General features: G+C 43.7%; 1 protein-coding gene across 9 annotated transcripts in view; it reads left to right on the forward strand.

The window, feature by feature from the left end:
* The first annotated feature begins 4058 nt into the window (after nt 1-4058).
* The window catches only part of TEAD1 (TEA domain transcription factor 1), a 155594-nt gene continuing 136019 nt past the window's right edge, over nt 4059-23633 (forward strand). For 4 of the 9 annotated variants that reach the window (XM_021527545.3, XM_021527547.3, XM_021527546.3 and 1 more), the window contains exon 1: nt 4920-5026. The gene's annotated coding sequence lies outside the window, so the exon portion shown is untranslated. Of the gene's footprint in view, nt 4287-4919; nt 5027-23633 lie in introns of those variants that run through there. The other 5 variants (XM_021527543.3, XM_021527540.3, XM_021527542.3 and 2 more) reach the window with 3 other exon arrangements.

Raw genomic sequence — 23633 nt, forward strand, 5'->3', positions numbered from 1 at the left:
ATATGGGAAGCAGAGTCCAGCCCCCAACTTATCTCTGTGCATGTTCACACTTGCCTCTGCCCCAGACTCAATAGGACTTGCACTCAAAACAGTCTTTCACTGACAAATGCAAGACTTGATAGTGCTGCAGACCTTTATTCTCTATTTCTTTTGCTTGTTTTTTCTGTCCTCCCTTACCTTACCCCTCCCACCATTAGCTTCCTCAGCTTCCTCTCGTGGTGAAGTTAATTCCCTTTCCTCACTGTTGTCTCTTGTTTCTGTTATTCCTATTTTTTCTTTTCCTAAAGTATAGTTTCCTTTGCTCTCCCAGCTGGTTTCCTTTCAGCTGTTCTTTCTGCTCCATCAATTCCTTTCCTTTTTCAGCTTTTCCTTTCTCCATTTTTATCACCCTTTTAAAACTTTCTTTCATTTTTCCTGCCTTCTGTCTGTAGTTTCAAAAATTGTTCTCACTTTCTCTGTCTTTTCTCTTTCCCCAATCTCTCTCCCCGAAGTCCTTTTATTGGTGTCTGTCTCCTGAATCTCATTATTTCCCTTTCTTACCACATTTTCACATATTCCCCACTTGTATGTCTCATTTCTAGCTGAGATAAGCATTTGTCCCCAGGAAATGTCCCTGCCTGGGCTTGTCCCAATGTCCCTTTGTTTTCCCCAGCTTTTGTCATTCTCAGTGCACCTGTGTGCCTGAAGAAGCTGTTCATCAATAAACAGAGGGCAGGCAATTCATCAAATTCTGTCTATGAATGTGCTGCCAATGTACTTTCCTTCTTTATCCATCGGGCCTCCAAAGCCTCCCCTGGCATGGAGAGAGAGTCTGGGCTAACAGGCTGGTCCTGATGTTGTTTTACCTTGTCCTTACCATCTGTCAAAATGCACAGCTCTCTCTCTCCCCAATACACCTTTTTTTTTTTTTTCCTGTCAGAAAGACGTGGGCATTCCAGGTATGTGTTTTTTTGAAGTGATTACCAATGTGGCGTGGCATGGCAGGATAATCTCCAGGGTACATGAGCCAGGAGGCAAGAGAGCTCCATGCTTGACAGAATTTCCCTGCCTCAGTGTTCAGAGGACACGGGTTTTGTCTGGAGCTTGCTGGCTGTGCTTCCTTTAGTCACCACACTGCGTTGTGGTGGCTAAACTGGCCTCAGTTTTGGTGGTTTCATGGCTATGTGCAGTTGCCTGGGAGCAAGATATTGTCAGGACCCAGCCTTGAGTTGAAAACTGTGGATTGTGGATGAACCTTTACACTGTGCCAGTGGAAGGCTTCCAGTCTTCCCCAAGTGTTTGGTTTTGCCTTTCTTCCATGGGGAGAATTTCTTCCTCCGAAGGACACTAACAGAAAACTTTAGAACCTGTGAAATAGATGGAATTGCATGAGCCTTCCCTGCTGCTTGCAGTTAACAGGAAAATATGGAGGCATCAGGTAAATTTAATTATTCTTCCACAATTCTTCTGAATTCTGAATTGCAAAAGTGAACTATCTGTCTGCAGATACGGCAAACAGCTAGAACCTTGTTTGAGTCTGATTTCTGTTCATCCACAAGGATGCCTTCAGAAGTAATCCTCTTTTTTCTTTTTTTTCTTTTCCATGAGAAGAGCATGATCCTGCAAAATTTGCATTGCTTTCATTTGTGAGAACTACTGTAGGTAAGACTACTTATAAACTCTACTTATCCATTGTTTGAAGATTTGTACAGAGCTGTAATACTTTTTGGGCCCTGCACATACATAGAATTTAAGAGTCGGTATTCTTGGTACTTCCTCTGCAAAGCCTTATGGGGAAAAAAAATCACATTTATTTAAAGACATTTCACATTTCTGTTCTTGCAGTGAGCATAGCAGAGGGAGTTTAAAGCCTAGTGACTAAAAAAAATAATCTGTTATAGGTGTTGTGGGGCAATGTTTTGTCCCATTTTTCTGTTCCAACTTTGGAAAAGAGTTGGTAATCTTTAAGTGCACTCAGGAGACTATGGCTTTTGTGCAGACATCTGCAAAGTGATTGAATTTTACCAATTGTGCAGGCACTCAGACACTTATTAGACAATATTACCAGAGCTATTTGGAAAGAAGGAGCTGGAGAGAAAAGAAATTATGCATGTGTGAAGGGGTTTCTTGTAGCCTGTTTTGGGGAAGAAATTTTTCAGCCACTGTGGAAAGGTGTGGGGGGGAAAAGAAAAATCCTGCAAATACTTTTTTTTTTTTTTTGCATTCTCACAGTCCTTTGACCAAGACCTGCTCAGACTTTGGCTTCGTTTGATATTGTAACTTGTTGCACACTTTTCTGCTGTTGTAGCAGGTTTCCGTCAGTGTCATGTGTGTGACCAGTGGGAACCTGCACCTTCTGCCCATCACACACAGCCTGTGCCTGCTCTACAAAGGTAAAAAACAGCTGCAGCCTCCCTGTAAACTGCAATGTGAGCTTCAAGTGGCTCCTTTCAAGAGGCTCTGGGGTCAGCCTGAGGCTGCAAGGATGCCTGTTAACAGCACGGCTGTCTCACAGGATTGGTACTGGGGGAGCAGCGGGACAAGCGTGTTCCTGGTATTCCCAGAACGACACACTGGGCATCCCTTCTCAAAGTTGCAAAAAATTAATATGCTGGGCATTTATTGAGTATTCCACCAGCATGTCATGAACTTAGGAGCGGCGTGAACACGTAAGGGCTGCCTGGTGATGCCGACACATGTTCCTCTGAGGTTGTAACGTGATTTTTGTGATCGCTGCAAACACGGGTAGCCCTGCTGGGCAAACTTTCAAAGGTGGGTAAAAATGTGTGTTTGCACATCAAAGTAGGCAATTTATTTCACAAACACCAAGGTGTCCAGTTATCCATTTTGCTTATGCAAATATGAATTGTCACAAGCACAACAGCTGTGCCTTCCCTGCAATTATTTCCATAAGGTAGCGGATTGTTAACTGAAGGAGATGTGCCTGTGATGCTGCTTGGGGAGTGCTTCGGGGGGATGGGTTGCACAAGACAAGAAGGGTACAGATAGTCCAGTGGCACTCCGGCTCACTCATTTGGAGTGGTGCAAAACTGGCATTGTGAAATCTGGATCTGGGGACAGTTTTGTGAGAAAGGTCAGGATCCGCATTGAGGGTGAAGACCGGACCTCTGGGCCCTGCTATATCCATGTCAATTTGGGCTGTGATGTCTTCTCATCCCATGCTGCGGGGCTCTGTTGGGCCTTTAGGACACAGACCTGCGTTTCTTAGGGACGGGTGCGGGTTTGCACAGGGTTTGCAGAGCACCCATGGGGTTGGATGCGGGTGTGTGTACACCGAGCATCCCCGGGGGAGCCTCCCCGTCCGTTCCGCAGCCGGACCCCACGGCCGACCCCCATCCCGCGCGTCCTTTGCGACTCGGGCTCACAGCACCGCACGCCGTACCCTGCCGGCGCTGTGTGCCGGGGCGTGCGGGACGGCATCGCCCCGCGGTGCCCGAGCGCGGTGCCCCAAACCCGGGCCCGGTGCCCCCGAGCCCGGTGCCCCCAGCCCGGTGGGGAGGTGTTCCCGAGCCCGGTGCCGGTGTCCCAGCCCGGTGGGGAGGTGTTCCCGAGCCCGGTGCCCCCGAGCCCGGTGCCGGTGCCCCAGACCGGTGCCCCAGCCCGGTGGGGAGGTGTTCCCGAGCCCGGTGCCCCCGAGCCCGGTGCCGCGGTGTTCCCGAGCCCGGTGCTCCAGCCCGGTGGGGAGGTGTTCCCGAGCCCGGTGCCCCCGAGCCCGGTGCCGCGGTGTTCCCGAGCCCGGTGCTCCAGCCCGGTGGGGAGGTGTTCCCGAGCCCGGTGCCGCGGTGTTCCCGAGCCCGGTGCTCCAGCCCGGTGGGGAGGTGTTCCCGAGCCCGGTGCCGGTGCCCCAGCCCGGTGCCCCCAGCCCGGTGCCGGTGCCCCCTCCGCGGGCTCCCCTATGAGGTCAGCGCGGCGCGGAGGCCCCGCCCGCGGCCCCGCCCGCCCGCCCGCGGCCGCAGGGGGCGGCGGGCCGCGCTCCGCCCCGCGGCCGCCCCGCTCCCGCGTTCATTTCATTCCTCCCCTCATTCCGCGCATTCCTCGCATCGCTGGCGCCGCGCAGCCCGGCCGGGAGCCCGGCCCGCCCCGCCGCCGGCCGGGCAGCAACTCATCCTCCGAGGGCTCCGTCCGCCGGCCCGCGGCAACCTACGGCCGCGGTATAAATAGCCAAGCGGCGGATTAAAAATAGGCGCGGGGCCATAAATAGCCGGGGCGGCCCGGGGGCGGCGGGCGAAGTTTTGCCGTCGGAGCGCGGCGCGCTGGCGGTGCGCGGAGGGGGCCGCGGCGCGGAGGTAAGCGGGGCCGCGGGCGCGCACGCCGCCGGCGCTTTGTGCGGCGGGGCGGGGGGCCCGTCCCGGCCGGGGGCGGCCCGGGGGCAGCCGGCGCCCCCGCAGGTGCCGGGGCGGGCGGGCCGGGGGCCGCGGCGGGGGCAGAAGTTGCCGGCCGCGGAGTTGTGGCGCTGCGGGGCCGCGGCCGGAGCTGCAACAGGCGCTGCCGCCCGCCCCGCTCCGCTCCGCTCCCCCGCTCGCACTCGCTGGCCTGAGTCACCGCCCGGCACCGGGCGCGCTCGCACTCACTCACTCACTCACACACACACACACACACACACACACACACAGGCTCTCCCTCTCGTACACGCGCGCACCGATCCTTGGCATTTTTCACATTTTTCGTTGTTTTGTTGTTTTTTTTTTCCTCCCCGCGGGGAAGCGGGCGAGCCGGGAGCAGCCCCGGGCTGGGCGCAGCGGCTCGCAGCGCTCCGCAGCCATCCCCGGGCGGCCCGGCCTGGCTGGCCGCGCTGCCCCCGGCTTTGCCTCCCTCCCCTCGCTTGTTTTCCTCTAAAAGATGAAAGAAGGAATGTCCTTTTTCGCTGCTGCTTCTCCTTCTCCAGAGCTGCTGCCGCCGCCGCTGCTGGTTAATTGCACATTCAAGTGGAAAATTTTCGGGAGTCAGCAGAAACATTGTATCCAAAAAAGACAAAGTCGCAGTTACAGCAGCACCGAGGAGATTGTCCCTGGAAAACTTCCTTTCGGTAGGAACCGCGAGGGGGTTTTTTTTGGTGGTTTTTATTTTTTTTTTCTTTTTAAATTTTTCGTTTCTCGGCGAGGTTTTGAAGAGCTCCATCGCACAGCTGTCCCCGGCGCTGGTGCGGAGGGCCGGTGGCAGCCTTTGTTCGCAGAGGAGCGCTTTCAAAGGAAGTACACTTCCAAGGGGGAGGGAAAACTTATACAGTGCGCCTTTTGTACCCAAATTAAAACAAAGCGGCCCCCTCCACACAACCAAACAAAAACAGCGAGGCGAAATAAAGCGAGAGGAGGAGGGAAATACCTCTGTTTTCACCAAGGAAAAAAAGTTTACGCTCCTGCCTCTGTTGAGCACGGTGCTAGTCGTGATTTTTCTCCTCTTGAAATCTGTTTTAAGTTGAACGCTGTTACGAGTATAAAAATATTTATGAAACAATGAAATACCAGCCACCCACGTTTCTCAGGAGAGTTGTTAACTTATTAGAAACAAGTGCCTGCCTTTGATATGAAGAAATGAAAAGTGACCTCCAGAAGTGCTGGAAAGTTAGGGAGCAGTTCTGCCCGGCGCTTTCTGAATGTAAATGGCTCCCAGTGTTTTGTTAAGTGCTCCTTTCTAGGCAAGAAAGGGCAAGAAACATCACATTGTGCTGGTGTTTTCTGACTTAAAATAGCGTATGTAAGAAATACAAGCCGAAATGGCAGAGCCTCAGGGAGAAAAAGTACATATGCAGCTGTATTCCTGTATTAGCAGGAGCATATTTGCTTTCTCTTCGTGCTGATAAAGTTTGGAAATGCAATCTTGCAGGTTAGCGGTTTTACAGAGCTGGACAAGGGCAAAATTTGGACCTGTATGGCTAGCATGCTCTGCCTAGCTGCATGCTCAGTTATTCTACAGCACTTCTAATATGGAAATCTCTGTGGGAATGCTTCTAACACGAAAATTCATGTAAATAACTACATGCTACCTGCAATTGAATATGAAAACAAAAATGATTATAATTACATTAGGGCGTAATTTAAAATTATGTAGGGTTCTTCTTACAACCCTAGATTGGGAATGTGTGTCTGTAATGTATGATGTATTCTATCTCTATAAATAGTTGGGGAATACCATTACAGAATATTAGATTGTACTGATGGTAAGATGGTGCTGTTAAAAATGACACAGACCTGGGTATTAAATTACTTCTGGGGGTGGGAGGGAAGCTTGCATGTTTGTTTGTATGTGAACATATGTATTTTTATATACACACATACACACACTTTCTTTGGGAATAGAAATACAGGAATTAACGCAGTGGACATTCTTGAAACACAAAACTGAAGATATTATATTTGGATCACATTCTGAAGTTGCAAGTTTTTAAAATCAACTTTTTAAAATTATTTTCACAAAGGGTAAACATTTTAGAAGTGCATCTATTTTTTCACCTTTATGGGAAAACACTTCTTTTCACACTGCACCAGTGTTTAATTAGGTCATGAAGCATTTCCTATACCAGTAGGGACAATTCTGCATGTTGTTTGCTCCAGGTTTTTATCAGCTGACAAAGCAGAAATTTTGGATGCAAAGAATTTCTTTCACTTTTTCTTCTTAGTAATCTAGAAATACCTTTGGCAAGAACTTTATCGCTAAACACCTTCAATGTATTTTGAGCATCAATCTTGCTTATGCCACTTTGGTGAAGTAAATATTATTGGCCTTTTCAGCCAGGAGAGTGGAACTACAGCTCTTGAGGTTCAGATTGTGGTTTTGCCTTCTCCACAGTTTCTTAGTTGGTGCTGAGTGGGGTGTAGAGGAACACTGAAGCGAAGGAAAAATGTTGATTTGACAAGAGTCTTAGTAAAGACAGAGTGAGCTTAAAGGAGTTTTAATTAAACAGCTAGAAAAGAACAGCAGAAACTTAATTATGAAGTAGCCCTGGCTATGAGTTTGCAGCTGAGCAGTGATAATGTGTGGGGATGTGTGTAGCATGTTTGGTGTCACTTGGAACCATTGGGTTTTTCTTGTTGCTGCTGCTCCTGGACGCTGTAGTGGTTTTGGATATTGTTAAAGTGGTTTCTGGCCTTTGTTTGTCCATGCCTGAAAAAGTTAAGTTCAGTTGAGTCACATGCTGAGGAAAAAACCCATTTCTTCTTTCTGTTTAAGCTGCCCTTGTGGTAATATTGTGAGCAAACTTTCAAGGTATGATACAGGCAATACAGGAACAAAAACTTCTGGAGCTATAGAGAAATAATGGCATCTTTCATTAAAAAAAAAAGCAAAAGGTAAAAACATGCAGTCGTGTATTATGATTCAGCTGTCAGTTTTCAGTCTGTAAAATAGGATGGTTACACTGCTGGAAGAATTGCACCAGAAGTAATCTGATTTTATTACAAGGTGCCTAAGACTGTTCCCAAAACACAGAGATTTACTGCACAGTTCTGGGTATGTGTGCTTAGGAGAAGGTTACTTTCAAACCTGTTATGAGCACTTAGTTTCTTACTGGATACACACCATATAGATATATAAAAGTATAAATATATATACACATTACTCATTCTAGCTGATATTTCTTCATATCATTAATATTAACCCTGTACCCCTCTGGAGATGGTTTAAGAGCTGTCTTTCTGTAGTGATCCCATTTATTTAAGAAGAAAATATTGGCTCCAATCCTTGCTCAGGTTAAAGTGACCAGGATGACTCATAGGAATAAACATTTGCTGGATCAAATACTAAGATATTTACAGCATATGCTTTATGTCCATGGTTAGTGTGATATTTGATGTCTAAAGAAGGACATCTTGGATTTAAAAGAATATTGATTTGACACACATACTTTTTCAAATTTCTGCTTGGGGCTTATGTTCTGCTTAATTTGTAATCTGCCTAAGACTTGAAGGCAAATTTCTATTAACAGCTGATCATTCCATTCGGGCTCTTACTCATAGCATGTGCGAATATGAGGCGAGGGCTGAATTCTTAGATATCTAGTCTAAATTCAGGTTAATTCCATCAACTTCATGCAGCCTGTTGCTGGATTACATTGGCTGTAATGAGGGTGCAAATTGGCCCTTTAAAAATGATTTTGAAGTCCCCAGCTCATCAGGGGGACCTGCCTTTTAATGAGAGAAATAATCCTTTTTTCTGGGACCTGAAGTTTAATTTCTGTTGTGTCGCCGTGTTGTGCTTTGCCATTAGCGGGTGCAAGAGCAGGGATGTTTTATATCTCTAAACTGCAGTCCCTTACTGTTAAAGAATTATTTGAATCTCAACAAAATTTTAGAACTTGCAGGAGGTAAATAATCTCCCTGCAAGCAAGGGCTGTTAAAGGTTTTGTGGCAGCTTGTGCAAGTGCTGTATAATTTAAATTGCATCTTGTGATACATGAACATATTAATGGCATTATTAATTGTAAAGCCAACTGACTCTAAGCTGTGCTGAAGACACGGTTTTAGGAAAAAATCTCTGCAATAAATTCCCACTTTATGACCGTATCTTGCTCTCTGTTCTTGGACAAAACTCCTTTTGATTTTTGCAAGTGGAACAAGGATGGAATAATATTTCCTGGAATAATTTCATGTTTGCTTTTAATGGTTGCTCATTTCCAAAACAGAAGAGAGTGAAAAGTTGCAGACTTAAGTCCTTTGAGGCAGCAACTCCAAATCTGCTCCTCAGACCTGTCACATAAAATTCAGCTAAGTGTTTTCTGATTTAATACAAAAAAAACCTCTCATTTTTGTGATCCCACTGCAGTCACCATAACTTTCATCTTGTCATTGGAAAAGCCAAAATTTCTGTCCGTGTTGATGCAGATTCAGCAACTTTTGTATCAGATCAGGTTATTAATATTCCACCAGAATGATATTGATTTCAAACTACAGGGATTGAAAGTCAAAACCCGGCTCCTAACAACTAATGGGAGTTATTCCACCCAGGAAGTCTCAAAGGGGGACCCGTCGCGGGCTGCACGCCCCCGTTTGGGGGGTGAATTTTGGTGCGGGGCGCGATGGAAATCGGCGGGTGTGCGCAGGGCTGTGACCCCGTTTCCCCGTCCCTCCGGCCTGTGCCTGGCTTCTCACAGGCAGCCTGCTCCAGTTTGGCTTCTGGCCAGCCCAAGGTAGCACCTACAACTTCTTGTCCTTTGTCTTCTGCTCGCTGTTGACTGGAACAGCGTGATTGCTCCCCCTGCATCTTGCCGGACCTTGGGTTTCTAGCACTGGTTAGGTTTGCCCTGAGCTTTTGGGTCAGAGCCGGTCTGGGTGGCAGCAGGAGCGCCCGAGCGCAGAATCCGAGTTTATTTGCTGGCAGGTCAGGAGGTAGAATGCGAAATCTCCATGTGTGGGGAGGGGGAAGGGAAGAAAGTTTGGGATTATGTGTAAAACTATTAAAATGCTATTGACTGGGAATCTCAAACAATGACGAGTGCTGTTGTTTTTACAGATACATGAACTGAAAACTGCTGCTAATGATGGGAAATGTTAATTATGTGAGAACATATTGAACTTATATTCTCTGGCATGAACTTTTTTAAATGCATCAACTGTGCTGCCTTTTATGCGCACAGCTTTCTAATTATCATAATTCAGTACAGCTCTGGCTTTTGGAAAGAGTTCAAGTGCAATCTCAACTTAACATGAAAGGAGTTGTTTTATTTTTTTTAACTGAGAATGTTCAAGAACAATTTGAAAAGATAATCTAAAAATGCTACATACTTAGCTGGGTATAAGTCAGAAAATAAATATGTTCCCATAACTGCCTATCAAAGCACAACAGATTATTAGAACAGAAAGTTATCTATTTTTCTCATTATGTCTTTCACACTCCTACAGAACACAGCTAAAAGCACATTTTCATAACTGAATATCATAGACAGACCTACTATATATTGATTGACAGTAGTTTTTATTTTGTCAATTTTTGAAATGATTGAATAGATCACCATGTTGTTATGAAAAGATGTTTTCTCCTCAGATAGTAAGATTTATTTTTTTAATAAAGCAGGAAGACAACTTTCATGATACTTTTGGTATTAATGTGTTTCTGTAACATATTCAAGTCCCCTTGCAAATGGTTGTTACTGGTCAGTTTTGCTTGTCTTTGTGGAGCTTGAGGGGCTTGTAAATACCAGGTTTTTCTAAAGCACTCAGAAGTGGTTTGGGTTTTATTTTTTGTTGTTAGTTTTGTTTTGATTGTATTGGTTTGTTTGGGTTTGTTTTTTTTTTTTTTAAGAAGGAAAAGTAAATTCCATGTAACTTGCACTTTAACTGTCCTTTCAGAGATTTTTTTTTTTTTTTTGGTATGTGATCAAATTGCAGGTTTCCACATCACACACTGCCCACCATTTTTTGGTCTTTTCCGTTACTACAGTACAAGCTACATTTCTGAAATGCAAAGAAAGCCCCAGTGAAACAAAATGACTTCATTTGAGCTGGCACTTAAGAGTAGAATTCACTTCCATAGTGCTGAAATAAAAGAAGCCAAGTGTTTTAAATAGCCACTCCCCTAGGCCAGAGTGTTTTTAGAAAAGCTCATTGTCTAGATTTGAGCTGTAGCAGTATGCCTGCCTCTGTTAAATCTCCTGATCCAGACAGCTCGATTTCTAAAGTCGACATCTGGTTTACTCTTTGTTCACCTGTTTAAAAAAAAAAATGCAAATAGGCGAGTGTGCCATTGCCCTAGAGCTCTGAAAAAAAAAAATAAAATTGCTGTTGACAGTTTGTCAAATAGTGCTTCCAGTCTAAGACTGCAGTAGCCTATTGTTATGCCAGCAACAGGCAACAGAAGTTGTGGCACCATATGGCCAGTATATGCTTCAGATAAGCTATCTGTTAATTTAGCTTATCAGTGGTGTTTTGATATGCTTCGTGTTTGAATCGCCAACCAGTATGGCCTTGGGTACTGTTGGTGCCAAATTATTCCTTAACATTATAGACATCACAATTATTCCCTTGGTGGAATCTCTCACCATTCATTCACCTCATGGTGCTGTGAACAGTGGTGCTTATTTTTGGAATTAGTCGGCATGGTTTATTTGTTTTTTCTTTTTTTTTTTTTCTTTTTTTTTTCTTTTTTTTCTTTTTGATTGTCTTTCTGTTGGGAGATTATAGTTCAGGAATGACATTTTGGTTTTGAGGGGAGAAAATGTCAGAACAGACTTTGGAAGAAAAGGTAAATTCATAGAGGTTTAGGGGATTAAAGTTTCTGTCATGTGTATGTCAATTAAAAATAATATGGTGATCTGGGACAATATTTAATGGGAAAAAGGAAATTTTATTCACACCTCATCTATCACCAATATCAGTACATACTTTTTTTTTATCCTAAAGCTGGTTTACAGCTTAAAATAAAAAGGCAAAACTCTGTACACAGTTTTATTTTCCACATCCCTGGTTTTACCTTCATTCTTTCAAAAAAAAAAAAAATTAACCTTTTAAAACAGCCATATCCCTATGTCTGCTGTCAGCTGATCTTTGAAGATTTTCCCCCCCCCCCCCCTGCTTTTTTCACGATCAACTGAAAGGTTTGGAGAAGACTGGAAGAGTCACTGGAAGTTCCTTCATCTTCCCCCTAGCCCTGCCTTTCTTTGGGACTAATTATTTTGTTGCAGGAGCAGTTTCCAGCCATAAATACAGTCTCCCATTCAGAGCCTCTGTGGTGTCCTTAGGGCTGGATGTGCCTGTGCTGCTCTCTGACCTTGCAGCACATTCCTCTGTCTCCTGCCCCACAGGCTTGCTCTGGCTGTTCCTTGCAGGGCACCACAGCTGGCCCTGCCTGCCTGGAGCCTCCTTTTTCCTTGGGAATTCACATTCTTGCTCTCTTGGTTAAGCTGTCCTGCCCTTGGATCCCTGTGAATTTTTTTTTTTTTTTTGGTTTCTCTCCTTTTGCAATCCAGCTTGCCAGGTTCTCCTTGCCCCGTGTCCTCTGCTGCTGCTCATGGATGTGGTGTCCCCGTGGGCTCCCTTTGCTGCTGCTCCCAGCCCTTCCCTGCCCTGGGTATGGAAAAGAAAGGGCTGCTTGTGCTTGCCATGCCTTTCATGTCCAGATCCTCAATGACCAAGAAAAGGACTTAGATTCCCTCGCAAAGAAATTTACAATCATCTTCACATTCTGTTTGCTGACACCACTTTTTTAGCAATGAGGAGAGGTCAAAGAGAAGGAATTTTTTCTCCATTTGAAGCAGAGAAATGTGACCAATTTGAGCTGTGGCCATTCTTTACCGTTTCCCTGAAGTCCACCCAGATGAGCTGCCTGGAAAAAGGCAGGTGCTGACAAAGCACCCAGGGGCCAACTGGGTGGGCAGTGAATGTTTTTTTTTTTTTTTTTTTTTAAATGAGTGGTGATGCTCCCACCTTGCTGCTCTGCCTCAGCTGTTGTTGGCACCTGCAGAAGATGAGAAAGGCTCCCTGCCCTTGGCTTGGCATCTGAGGCTGCGAGAGGGCTTCTGGTTTCTCTGCAGGGACATGGAACGTGTGTGTCTGTCCACTTTGAGCTGGTTTGAGGGTTACCCCCCAAATTATACATTGTTTTCAATTCAGATTTAGAATTCAGGTCCATGATATGAATCAGTTTGGTGGCAGGAGTGTTTTTTGGCTTCTGGCTCATTGCAGGTTAGAGTTGTCATCTCTCATCCTGGTATGATTAGGGCAAAGTAAGCAAAGACCCTGGGCAAGGAGGGCTGTTGAGCCTTTCAGCTCTCTGAGGCATTTGTACATCTTCCTTGTGAGTTATTTCTAAGTGCTTAACTGTGAGAGGCAATTTTCAGTTCACTAATGTCTCTAGTTACCACCCATAATGAGTATGGCTGTCTTCGGATTGATGGCTCCGTTATAACAAATCTGTGTTTATTTAGTACCACAGGACACATCTTTGTGGGGGTTATTTTGCTTAAACTTCAGAGCCTGTGAAGTTTTAGCTTATTTTGTATCTCCTCAACCTGGCTTTAGTGGTGTTCCATTGGTTTCAGCCACTGCTTTGGGATGGGAAATGCACAGCTCCACGTAATGTGCATTTTGCTCATTAAATTGGCTATTACTTATGCACAGTAATTTCTTGCTCTGCTTCTTGGCATGTTGACTATATGCCTACTGTACAGCTGTAGATAAGCCATTGAAAGTGCACATTTGGAAGAGAGTTTTAAATATGTAGCTTCCTATACAGATTCACTTTAGCCTCTAGCATTAGTAATATTTTTTTCTTGGTGAAAGACTGACCCATAAATAACTTTATCATCCAAAATCTCTAAAGACAATATGAACAAGTCCAAAGGATAGTAGAATTATTATTATTATTAGGTTGTTTGGAAAATTAACTAATATTCTGGTTTCTGGGATTTTGGAAACAAATTAAAGAATCCTTTTTTAGGTAGCAGGCTGCTTTTAATGGCTCTTCTGTATTAAGGAGAGTACAGTATTGTAGGTTATTTATTTCTGGGCATGCAGTACAGGGTGAAGAGCCTGCAATTCAGTTTGCAATGCCTCTGTGCCCTGAGGTAAACTCTATTTCACAAAGGGAATTTTGATTATGGTCTACTGCTCTGTAGCATAGTGGAGGCTTCAAGAGGCAAGTGGTAAATGCTACCAAAGAAAAGCTGGATTGGAGCCACTGACGTCATCTAAGTAAATCTGCTGTAGGACTATAGCCATAAAATGACTGCCAGCCACGGAGCGCACTTTGGCCTTTTCTTGTCAAGTGTTTTAACTGCTGGTTTGTTCTTTGCTTTTCTTTTTTATTTTCCTCTGAGCAAGATGCATTTTGTTTTCTTTTTTTGCCCTCCCCCCCCTTTGCTGGCTGCGTGCAGGGGTGAAATGCAGAAATGCTCACGTCCCCCTCCATCCCCACCGCGCCGCACCGAGGGTGCGAGTGGCTGCAGCTCGCGGTTCAGAAATTAAAAAGTAAACCAGTACTTTTCCATACATGAGCCTGGCAGAATTCAGCTCCCATCACCAGCTATTTTTTTAGGTGCAAGAGCCTGGCAGTTCGAGTTACAGCATACTGATGAGATTTGTGCTGTGGGCAGAAAGGGTTTGGATGCTCTGGAAGGCGTGCTCTCCCCTGGAAGAGCTCGGCGCACAAAACGGCCGGGCTTGAATTCTGAATTAGCACAAAACGCAGGGGTGTGTGTGTGAGAGCACTTCAAATCCTGCGTTAGTCACTGCTTTGCGATTGGCCTCGGCAGGTTCAGTCACTCCTGAAACCAAACTTCCTTGACTCTTTGTTACCAGCCAATCCCTGGTGATACTTTCTGTCCGCAGCTAAGGAAACCAGGTGCATTTACAATTAATCTAGGATTCATTGATAAGGGTGTAGCAGTCATTCCTGTACCTAAGGGTATATCTAAAAATGCATTCATATCCCAGCTGCTCTCCACTTGGATTTCAGCTCTGTCAGGACTGCAGTGAAAGTACTCAAGTGTTTGACAGTGGATTTTTAATTCACTAATTGTCAACATTCTCTTGAAATGAATTTCCAGGATGTTTAACACACCATGTTTTTTAAACAGAGTTCACTGTAAAACACATTAATAATTATTAGCTCGTTTGTCCCATGACAATATTTCTTTGCTTGATTCGTGTAATTTTTTTTTTTTTACTTTAAAATAAAAACGAAGCATCACTGTGTTTGAAGTTTGAGTCTTATGATCAGAAATATATTAAAACCAGTATCTTATCCATGAATCATTAGATGAGTCAGTTCCTGAAACCACTACAAGCCTCACAGCTCTTGGCTTGGGCTGAAAGCAGGAAATCCAGGCTTCAATAACTTCCTTTCCCAGTACTGGCTATAGCAGCGTTCGTGGTTAGTATATGCTGCTTTTGTAAGCAATAGGAAGATGTATGTCTGAGGAACAAAGGCACTCGAGTCAATTTGCTGAAACTGTTTATAATTTGTGGTCTTGATTTGAATGTCAGGATGCATTGGCATATACTGCGTTCTGTGCTGCAGTACATTTTCCAGCAGTCATATTCAGCATGTGAAATAAAGGGAACATATTATGGGACAATTCTTGGACAAAACCCATCTAATCAGTTTTCCAGAAAACAGGAAGATATTTTTGTGAAATCATCCAGCTCCTGAAGACTAATGGGAGTGAGAACTGAGCACATAGGACTACATTTAAAATGTTTATTTAGCAGTTACTCTGTTCTATGCTTGTGCAACAAGCTATTTTTATTCTGTTTCAGCGCTCCAAAAGGGCTTGAAAAAAACCCAACCCCAACTTGGAACTTATAAAATAAAAAACACATGATTTGTTTTCAGTCTCCCTTTTTTTTTTTTTTTTTTTTTTCAATTTGGTTTTTTTTTTGGTTTTTTTTTTTCAGTGAAAACTGTTTGCCTCCTCATAATCAAGGACACATTGATTGTCTCTGTGTCAGTGGAGCATTGTTGGCTGCAGAATCTGTCCTTTAAACTTGGGGTGCCTGTATGCTTCAACATCTGTGCAAGGGGATGGGCTATTTACCTTTTGGAGCTAATGGGGCCAGATTCAGGCTTGATACAACGTTGGTCTTAATGTGTTTACACCTGGAAAGTGTTCAACCCTTTATGCTTTTCTTAAATATTATGAAAAATAGTTTGGTATCTTGTACTTATAATTTGGTTATTTTAACTTCAATTAATTAGCAGCACATAATTAAACCAGGTGGGTTTGACATTTATTCTTTTTATTCTTCCCTCCAAAACATCATTTGTTTTTAGCAAATGAGGAAGAATTAGAGCATTGAGAGCAACAGATTAGCAGGTACTACATTAAAAAAAAGTAAGGCTACTATTTGTTAAACTGTATATGCAGTATTGGTTAAAAACAAATGCAGAGTTCTTCTTTTAAACAGGCAGAACAGGAATTTTTGGCATGACAGTGAGCATCCAAGCAAGCTACTCTGTTGAATTTGAAGGTTCAGGATTTCTCTCAGAATCTTTAAAGGGATGCTAGTGGTGCAGGGAGCTTTTAAAGAAATCAGAACCAGTGTAACTGCTCCATGATTGCAATCCTCAGCAGCAGCTTCTCTGGGTCAGGAAGTTTGGAGTGATCTGCTTCTGATGTGAGGCTGAGCAGTGAGTGCAGTCACACCCCGGGCAGGAGGGATGTGTGCAGGGCACAGTGGGGCTGCAGAAGCAGGAGATTCTTTTAGGGGCAGGCTGGCCTGTCTCACCCTTCCTTCTGTGCCACGTTCCCACAAGGAGCATCCCTTCCTCTGGAAGGTGCTTGCATCCCTGCAGGAGGGTCCTGGAGAGGCAGACACCATTCCTTCCTTTCCATGGGCTGGTTCCAGGGGTGCCCGAGTCCCAGAGGCTGTGCTGGAGCCCCACAGTTGGAGAAGCAGTGCTGGGCATCACACCACCCATGGTGGATTTAACTTGCTGCATTGTAATTAACTCCTTGTAATAACAATAATTATAATAATTAACTTACTACAATAACAAGATGTTCTTCCCACTGCTTCTGCTTGCTGATTTTGGGACAGAAATCTCACTTCTTTCCTGTTTTCTGTTCGAAGGAAACTGTAAGCAGTGGAGAACATCAGTGGCTTTTCACAGCATCAAAGCAAATGTAAAAAGAATTGTTCATGTTTGTGATCATAAGAAGCGCAATTTTCTATTAATTAATGTTGATCAACAAATTGTTTAACACAGGGAAGAAGAACAAAGGGAAAAACCTTCAAGTGGAATAAGCATTTAAAGCTTTGAATCAGGTTATAGTTGTGCTTGATTTAATTTTTTCCCCTTGCAAAGAAATGTAAATGATTTAATATTGCTTTTCTAGTTGAACAATTCTGAATTTGGGAATTGTAATGCATAAGATCTGGAGATACATTTTTGATCAAGTTCATACGCTTTAAATGTGTATGAACTGAACATCTTTGTGCTGCTATCGATCAGAGAGATGTCCTGTTGCTCTAATGTGGATTTTGGTTTTGGATTAGAAGCCTGGGGCTTTGAATTGCTTGCTGTCTGTAGACCAAGTCATCAGTGGCTAGTGATTGATTCATTAATTAAAATCAATTTAAATGGATTTGTAAGCCTCATGTAACAGATTATCTTATTAGCAGCATGAGAAAGGCACTGTGATCTGCAAGGAATCTGTCTCTTTAGACAAAATATAGCATGATTTTATGGGAGAATTTAATGAATTGCTGTTGCTGTAAGTGATCTATGCAAATGGAAGAGCCTTGCTTAAATCCTACATTAAACAGACTCTTCCTGTTAAATGTCTTTTATGTTTTTAAACTTCCTCCAAAATACTTGACTTTAATCGTGTGTATGTGTGTTTCTGTACATATTTGTGATCACAATGACATGTTGCATATTCTCAAGTTTCTGATATATTCTGATCTTGGAGATGTTTATTTCTTTTCTGTAACATCTCCCTTACCATATTGAAAAACATCCACATGGAAAAAAATGCTTTTCTAAATTACTGGAAACAAAATGACAGAAAGAACATGCAATACTGTTGAATCCAGGCTCTGCCTGCTCAGCAGTGCTGTCTGGAGGAGACACTTTGGACAGCTGGACTAGCCAGGTGGGCAGAGGGGACTTCTGGCATAAGTGAAAGCATTGAAGAGGTAGCAATAAAAGCTTTCCTGTCTGTCATCTTTGCATTCATTTTGTAACTTCTTTTTTACATCAGGCTGTATAGCAAGTCATTGCAGGCACCTCTCTGTGTATTAATATGCTCTGTGGTCAGGCCTCAAGAATATCTAAGCCAAGGTGGCAGCAAAATCAACGGGAATTTTTGATTTATTTTCAAACAGAGCAGGGTTGTTGTCTCTAAATCATAGGTGTGCCCACAACTTTTCAGCAATCTCAATACCATGTGTGCTTCATTCTGCTTTGCAACCCAGGTTCCTTCAGGAAAGGAGATTTTTAATTGTGGGAGCTAAGTTGCAGCATCACTTTATACCTTCCTTCCCTAGCTTGTGCTCTCTGAGCATTTGTGATTAGGGAGCAGAGTGAATTAAATTGAGATCACTTTTCCATTACAATGAAGCTTGTTTCACTTCATTTCCTCTGCTGTATTGAAGAGATGTAAGAATCTATTATATCAACTGAAAAATTTTAATGAACTTCTTAGGGGGGAAAAAAACCCTCACAACAAAATCTCAGCCATCACAGAGCCCTGAATTGCCTTGAAGATATCATCCATTCCATGTGTAGGTGATCCTTCAAAGCAAGGCATTGTTGATGAGCTTTGTTTGCTAGGTAATCTTGCTGTAGAGATTGCAAATCTCTTAACTAAAATAGATGTGAAACTGGATTGACATGGTAAACCCAGCTGTAACTGCGTTTTGGTGAAATGAAATGCATTGCCTGAGATGTGAGGAATTGGTCATGGTGGGAAACATTTTTCACTGCTTGTGGAGAATCAAACAAGGTGTTTGGGAGATGCAAATTCAGTACGGCATCCACACTTCCATTAAATACTGCGTGAGGTCTTGACAGTGACCTCCAGTTTGCTCCATGGTTATTGGTACTCTCTGGATTTTGACTTTAGGGGATGGGTGTTTTGCCTCACTGTGCACTGCTGCCTGTCAATCATTCCAATAGGAAATTTGGAGAATGCCTTGGGAGTGCACGAGGATGGTGCCGACTTTAAAAACAGCAGCTCTTGCACATGTGCACCTTTGACAAAGCCTGAGACACTGCTTGCACCATCCCTTTCCCTCCCTGAACCTGCAGCAGGTTCAGATGTGTGTGTGGAGGTTTGTGGCTGTGTCCTGCTGGGTCACTCGAGCCTGGGAACTTGGAAGCTGGCACTGGAATTCTGGGCGTGACGAGTAATTTCATCCTGGATGCAGCCCTTGAAACCAGGGAGAAAATCTTCGTGCCTTCATTTCCATTAGGTCTTACATTAGCATGCCAGTTTGAAATTAGAGTAGTCATGCAACAATTATTTATTTTGTGAACCCTTTGGTTTGGAAAGGAGCAAGGAGACTCTTGAACTTAAAAGAAATGTGCTGAGTTGCAGCATTTTCTTAGCAGAGGGTAAGGCGGATGCACTGCACTCAGCTGGGATGGAGTTAATTTTCTTTATCATATTGGTGTGGGGCTTTTGGATTTTCCAGCTGGGGTTAAGCCACATGACATAAGCAGGATGTAGCCCCCTTAAAGCAGCAAACTGGCAGAGAGAACTCAAGGTGGCATACCTGGGCCTAGCACTGAGTCAGGTATGCAAGTGTAGTCCTTTCCTTCCTCTGCTTCATCTTACACGTCCAATCCTTCTGTTGTAGAACCACAATTTCGATTAATTGGCTTTCTTCAATTGAATCTCTACCATAGAGTTATGGCTAACAGGATGAAGACATTGGTGAATAGCTTTTAAATAGCATACTGTGTAACCCTGCCATTATGGCTTCGGGGAATATTTTCCATTCTGCTTTTGTCTATAACGTGAATCTTGGTAACATTTGTCTTGTATTAAGGCTGCAAATATTTTTTTTTTTGTGTATGTATGTTGTAAACCTTGTGAAATGTTTTTTATTCTGCAAATTATAAATAGTTCAGTTGGCTCAATCATCTCTTTTGTAAGCACATGATTTTTTTGTAATAAGACATAGCTCTGTGGCAGTGTTGTACGACTGCAATTGAGTTGTACAGTAATAAAATTTCCATGGTTTTCTGTGAAGGTCAGTGGTATGCAATTAATTGCTGGACCCATGACAGGTGCTGAGTAGGAAGTGTTGCTGTCCTAGACACTAAATATAATAATTAAGCTCAGGGGTTAGTATTAAAAGCATGGAAGATACATGATTCTCATTAACACGGAATTTTCACTGATATTTGTTTTAACAATTCAGTTTGTAACTTCCATATTGGAGGGAAGTGTCTGTTCCGAAGCTTGGAAGATGGGAGCCAAATTAAGAGAATTGTGTGCTGAAATGATTGAAGAATTTTTGGTGCATGAAAGTCTTAGCTGTGAAAGTTTCTAGTTATCAATATATTCAGAGGAGAGAGCTGTGTACCTTTGAAGACTCCCAGAGGGAGATCCTGACCCCCACCTTCTGTGCCTGAATGAAGGTTGGTGGGCCTTAGGAGATGGAGGAGTTTACTTGGGAGAGGGTAAAGCTGTCATTAGGTGTGGGGATTCAGGTGAGGACTTGAACATCTCAGTCTTTTGAGTGGCCAGGTTATCTCTGCATGTTTTACACTGTCAGCCTAGTAGAAATGTCACTGGGCAAAGAAGGGGGGAAGCTTTGCTGGGTAAGGAAGAATGCATATTTGAAAGCTGCCTGATTTGACTGCATCTGCAAATCCTTTGGTTTTTCAGGCTCAGCAAAGTATTTTCTGTTTTATTTCAGAATATTCAGAAAAACGACAAGAAACAGTCAAAATGCGAATGTTTATTTTGCCTGTTTTTCCAGCGCGGTGCTGTGAACGCAGCCTGCCATATCCCATTGTCTTGAACTCTGCTGCCGTGCCATGAGGCTCACTTGGGGAACTGGAGAGCATTTAAAATAAACTCTGGTACACTGCGGCGTGTGAAACTCTCATGGCACGTGTGTCATAGTGTGATGCAAACAAGGCATGATTGCCACGAGCACAGACTGAATGTTCTGCTGGAATAGGCCAGACTGAACACAAAATGTCACAACTGTGAAGACTGGGTGAGATCTTGGCCCCAGAGGAGACAAATATTAATTAATGTCATAAGTACATGGAGTTTCCTCTGCTTGCATTTACACCTTTATTCACAAAGTCTTTTGTAAAACACTTTACTCACTGGCAAACAGAGTAAAAAAATTGAGGAAAATTCCAGTCTGTTCAATATCTCTCCCTAGTTTTAATAAAGTAGTCTCACTTGAACTCATAGCCCTCTTTAGACTAAGTGCAAAAGATAGTTGCTCTTGTTTCTCTTCTGATTTTAAATGTGCATGTTTTATGGGAGGATCAGTTGGTAGTAATATAAAAAGGCCAGTTTGCCTTGGCTTAGTCCATCTTTGTAAGAGCCTTGACTTGGAAATTGGAGAATGGTTCCCTATGGAATGCTGCTGCTGTTGGAGGCATTGAAATGTGTTGTGAGTCCCAGTGGCTGAGTGCTGTGGGAAATAGTGAATTAGTGTTTCGGCAGAGGGTGTTCATAGAGACTTCAACGTAAGAAAAACATTTAAAGTGATGCTTTAGAGGATTTACCATTCCCCTTGTGGGAAAAACATCAGTGAATAAGATTGCTGTAGATTCAAAATAAATAGAAAGCTATAAATAGTTTGCAGCATCTATCTCTATATTTCTGTCTATCTATCATCTATATATCTCTCTGTCTCATATACCAATTTTGACCACCCTTAAAATCATTGGATTAGAGCTCTTCTAATCTGGTGATTTTAACGTGCTTGGAGATTTTTTTTTTTAACTGCTTCTGGGAAGGAAGGTGATCATGTGATTAAGGCACAAGTCAGGGAGCAGAGATTTGCATTTGGTTTCTGGGGCAGAGTTGAGAGAGGAAGCTGGGAGAAGTGATCACAGCTCAGATTACTGGTGTAGGGACAGTTGGGAAAAATCAGAGAAAAATTCACCCTGATGCTTCAAGGGGACAAGTCAATATTTGCAAAGTCGTCTTACATACTTGTGTGGAAAGTGTTGTCACTCTAACTGATTGTATCCAAGACAGATTTCCCTGCTTCTTTACTTTACCCAATTTTCAGTAATTGGCTTGGAGTGGTGAGATTGAATGTAATTAAGTCTCATAATTAATTAATATGAGAAAGCCTACGCAAAAACAGAATATGTTTTTCAGATCCATGATTTGTTCCCTTCTGTGAAATTGGAGTAATAATACCTTGTTCCTTAATGCTCTAAGCAATAATTGGGTAACAGTTATAAAGTGTTTTATTATGAAAATGCATGTGAAGAAGCATTTTTAAGTCAGAAATTACTGCATAGGTCTCAGTCCTTGCAGACAAGCTGATTCTCCTCTTAAATAACATACTGACACTGGTGTGTCCCAGGACCAGAAAATCTATCATGTTTGTACTTAAGGCTGCTCAAAGAATGACCACAGCTTTTTTGAAGGTTTTTTTTTTTCCTGAGAACTTGTCTTTTTAATTTTTCCCCTCTTTAATTAAAATAATTGTTTAAAAATCCTTAGTTAGAAGTGTAACAACAGTGATTTAGATTTCCCATTATACAAAGTCACCGAACAGGCCAAACAATCATACACATAATTCAGGACATAAAATTTCAGAGTCTGTTTTATGATGTTTGTAGACTGCTTTCATCATATGCAGTGATTCTAGATCCATGAGAAGAAGGCAACTTACAGAGCCCTGGATCCTTTCTGAGAATGACCCACACCAGCAACTTTTCTTTTTTGCTTCGTGGAGTGGAATTGAGTGCAGGTGTTGACCTGGGAATTCACTCTACTGGTCAGACACTGAATGTGAACCAAGGGCTGCTTGCAGAAATCTGTCCAGCAGCCTGTGTGCAGCAGAACCCACCTGTGCTGCCTGTTTGGCAGACTTGACCACAGGTGAACAAAGTGAGGAGCAAGCAAAATCAGCTGCCCAGGTGGGACTGGGGAAGCCAAACAAAGGTCAGTGGGTCTGTGCTGACGGGTGTAATGCTTGGACTAGGGATGGGCCATCAGAAAGCTCATTCTGGTTACTCCCTGAAAAGGTGCAAAAAGCCATGAAACTTGGCCAGGACAGTCTGAGCTGGCGATTTTCAGTGAAACTGCAGATGATGTGAGCCAGGAAAAGGCAAGTTGTTCAAAGCCGTGCCCAGACCATCCTTTTATCAGCTCCTTGGCTCAACTGTTCCAGCTGTACAAAACTGAGGAAGTGCAGGGGACTCCCGAGCAGGAAGGACAAACTTTAAGTAATTAAATCCTTCCAATTGCACAGCAAAGGGTTTTTGTGCCCAGCATGAGGCCAAACCATCAGCACAGGGGTGAGGGCCTGGGGAAGGGAGCTTGCTTCAAGCGGTCCCTGAGAGCCCTGTGGCTCCTGGAGGTGTTCCCTGAGGGATCACTCATGGCACTGGTCAGTGGAGGAGCTCTGCATTTTGCAGCTCCAGCGCTCTGGTGGGAGTCACACTCCAGTTACCCTCCATGGGAGTATCCTCTGGTGATCCACCTCAAAAGGAACCTCCAGAACTGACTGACTGTGGGCAGCATAGGAAGGGTACTTTGGAAGGTGCCTCCCGTGGATGCAGCATGACTGAAATTGAAGTGGTATAAATGTACGTTTTGGAAATGCATAATCTCGTACGATAAAGTTTGGCAGAAAAACGCGTGGTTCTCTTTAATTGTTAGCTACATCCTTTTCCTGTGAGAGCTTAGGAGAATGTTTTCATACTTAACATGCTTCCTCTCTTCACTGTAGTTCATCTGCCAATCTGACCCTCCCAAGGAAAGTAAGCTGGCTCTGATTGTCAGACAGATGAGGAGAAGAGCAGGCAAATTTACAGCCTGACCCTTTCTGTGCGCTGGGTGTGATGCAGAAGGTGAGAGTCAAAGGCCGTCTGTGTATCTGCCCAGCACTGTAACAGACGTCAGATAAATACACTGTCCCTTTTGTAAACTTCTTCAGAGAACTTCAGAGCGAGCTCTTGTTTATAATGGAGCAGCAGCAGCTGCTGCATGGCTAAATCTGCAAGTGAATTGCCAGAGTATATGAGCCTCTTGCTGTGCCCCT

Source organism: Lonchura striata, chromosome 6 (assembly GCF_046129695.1).
Source record: "Lonchura striata isolate bLonStr1 chromosome 6, bLonStr1.mat, whole genome shotgun sequence".
Lineage (NCBI taxonomy): Eukaryota > Metazoa > Chordata > Aves > Passeriformes > Estrildidae > Lonchura > Lonchura striata.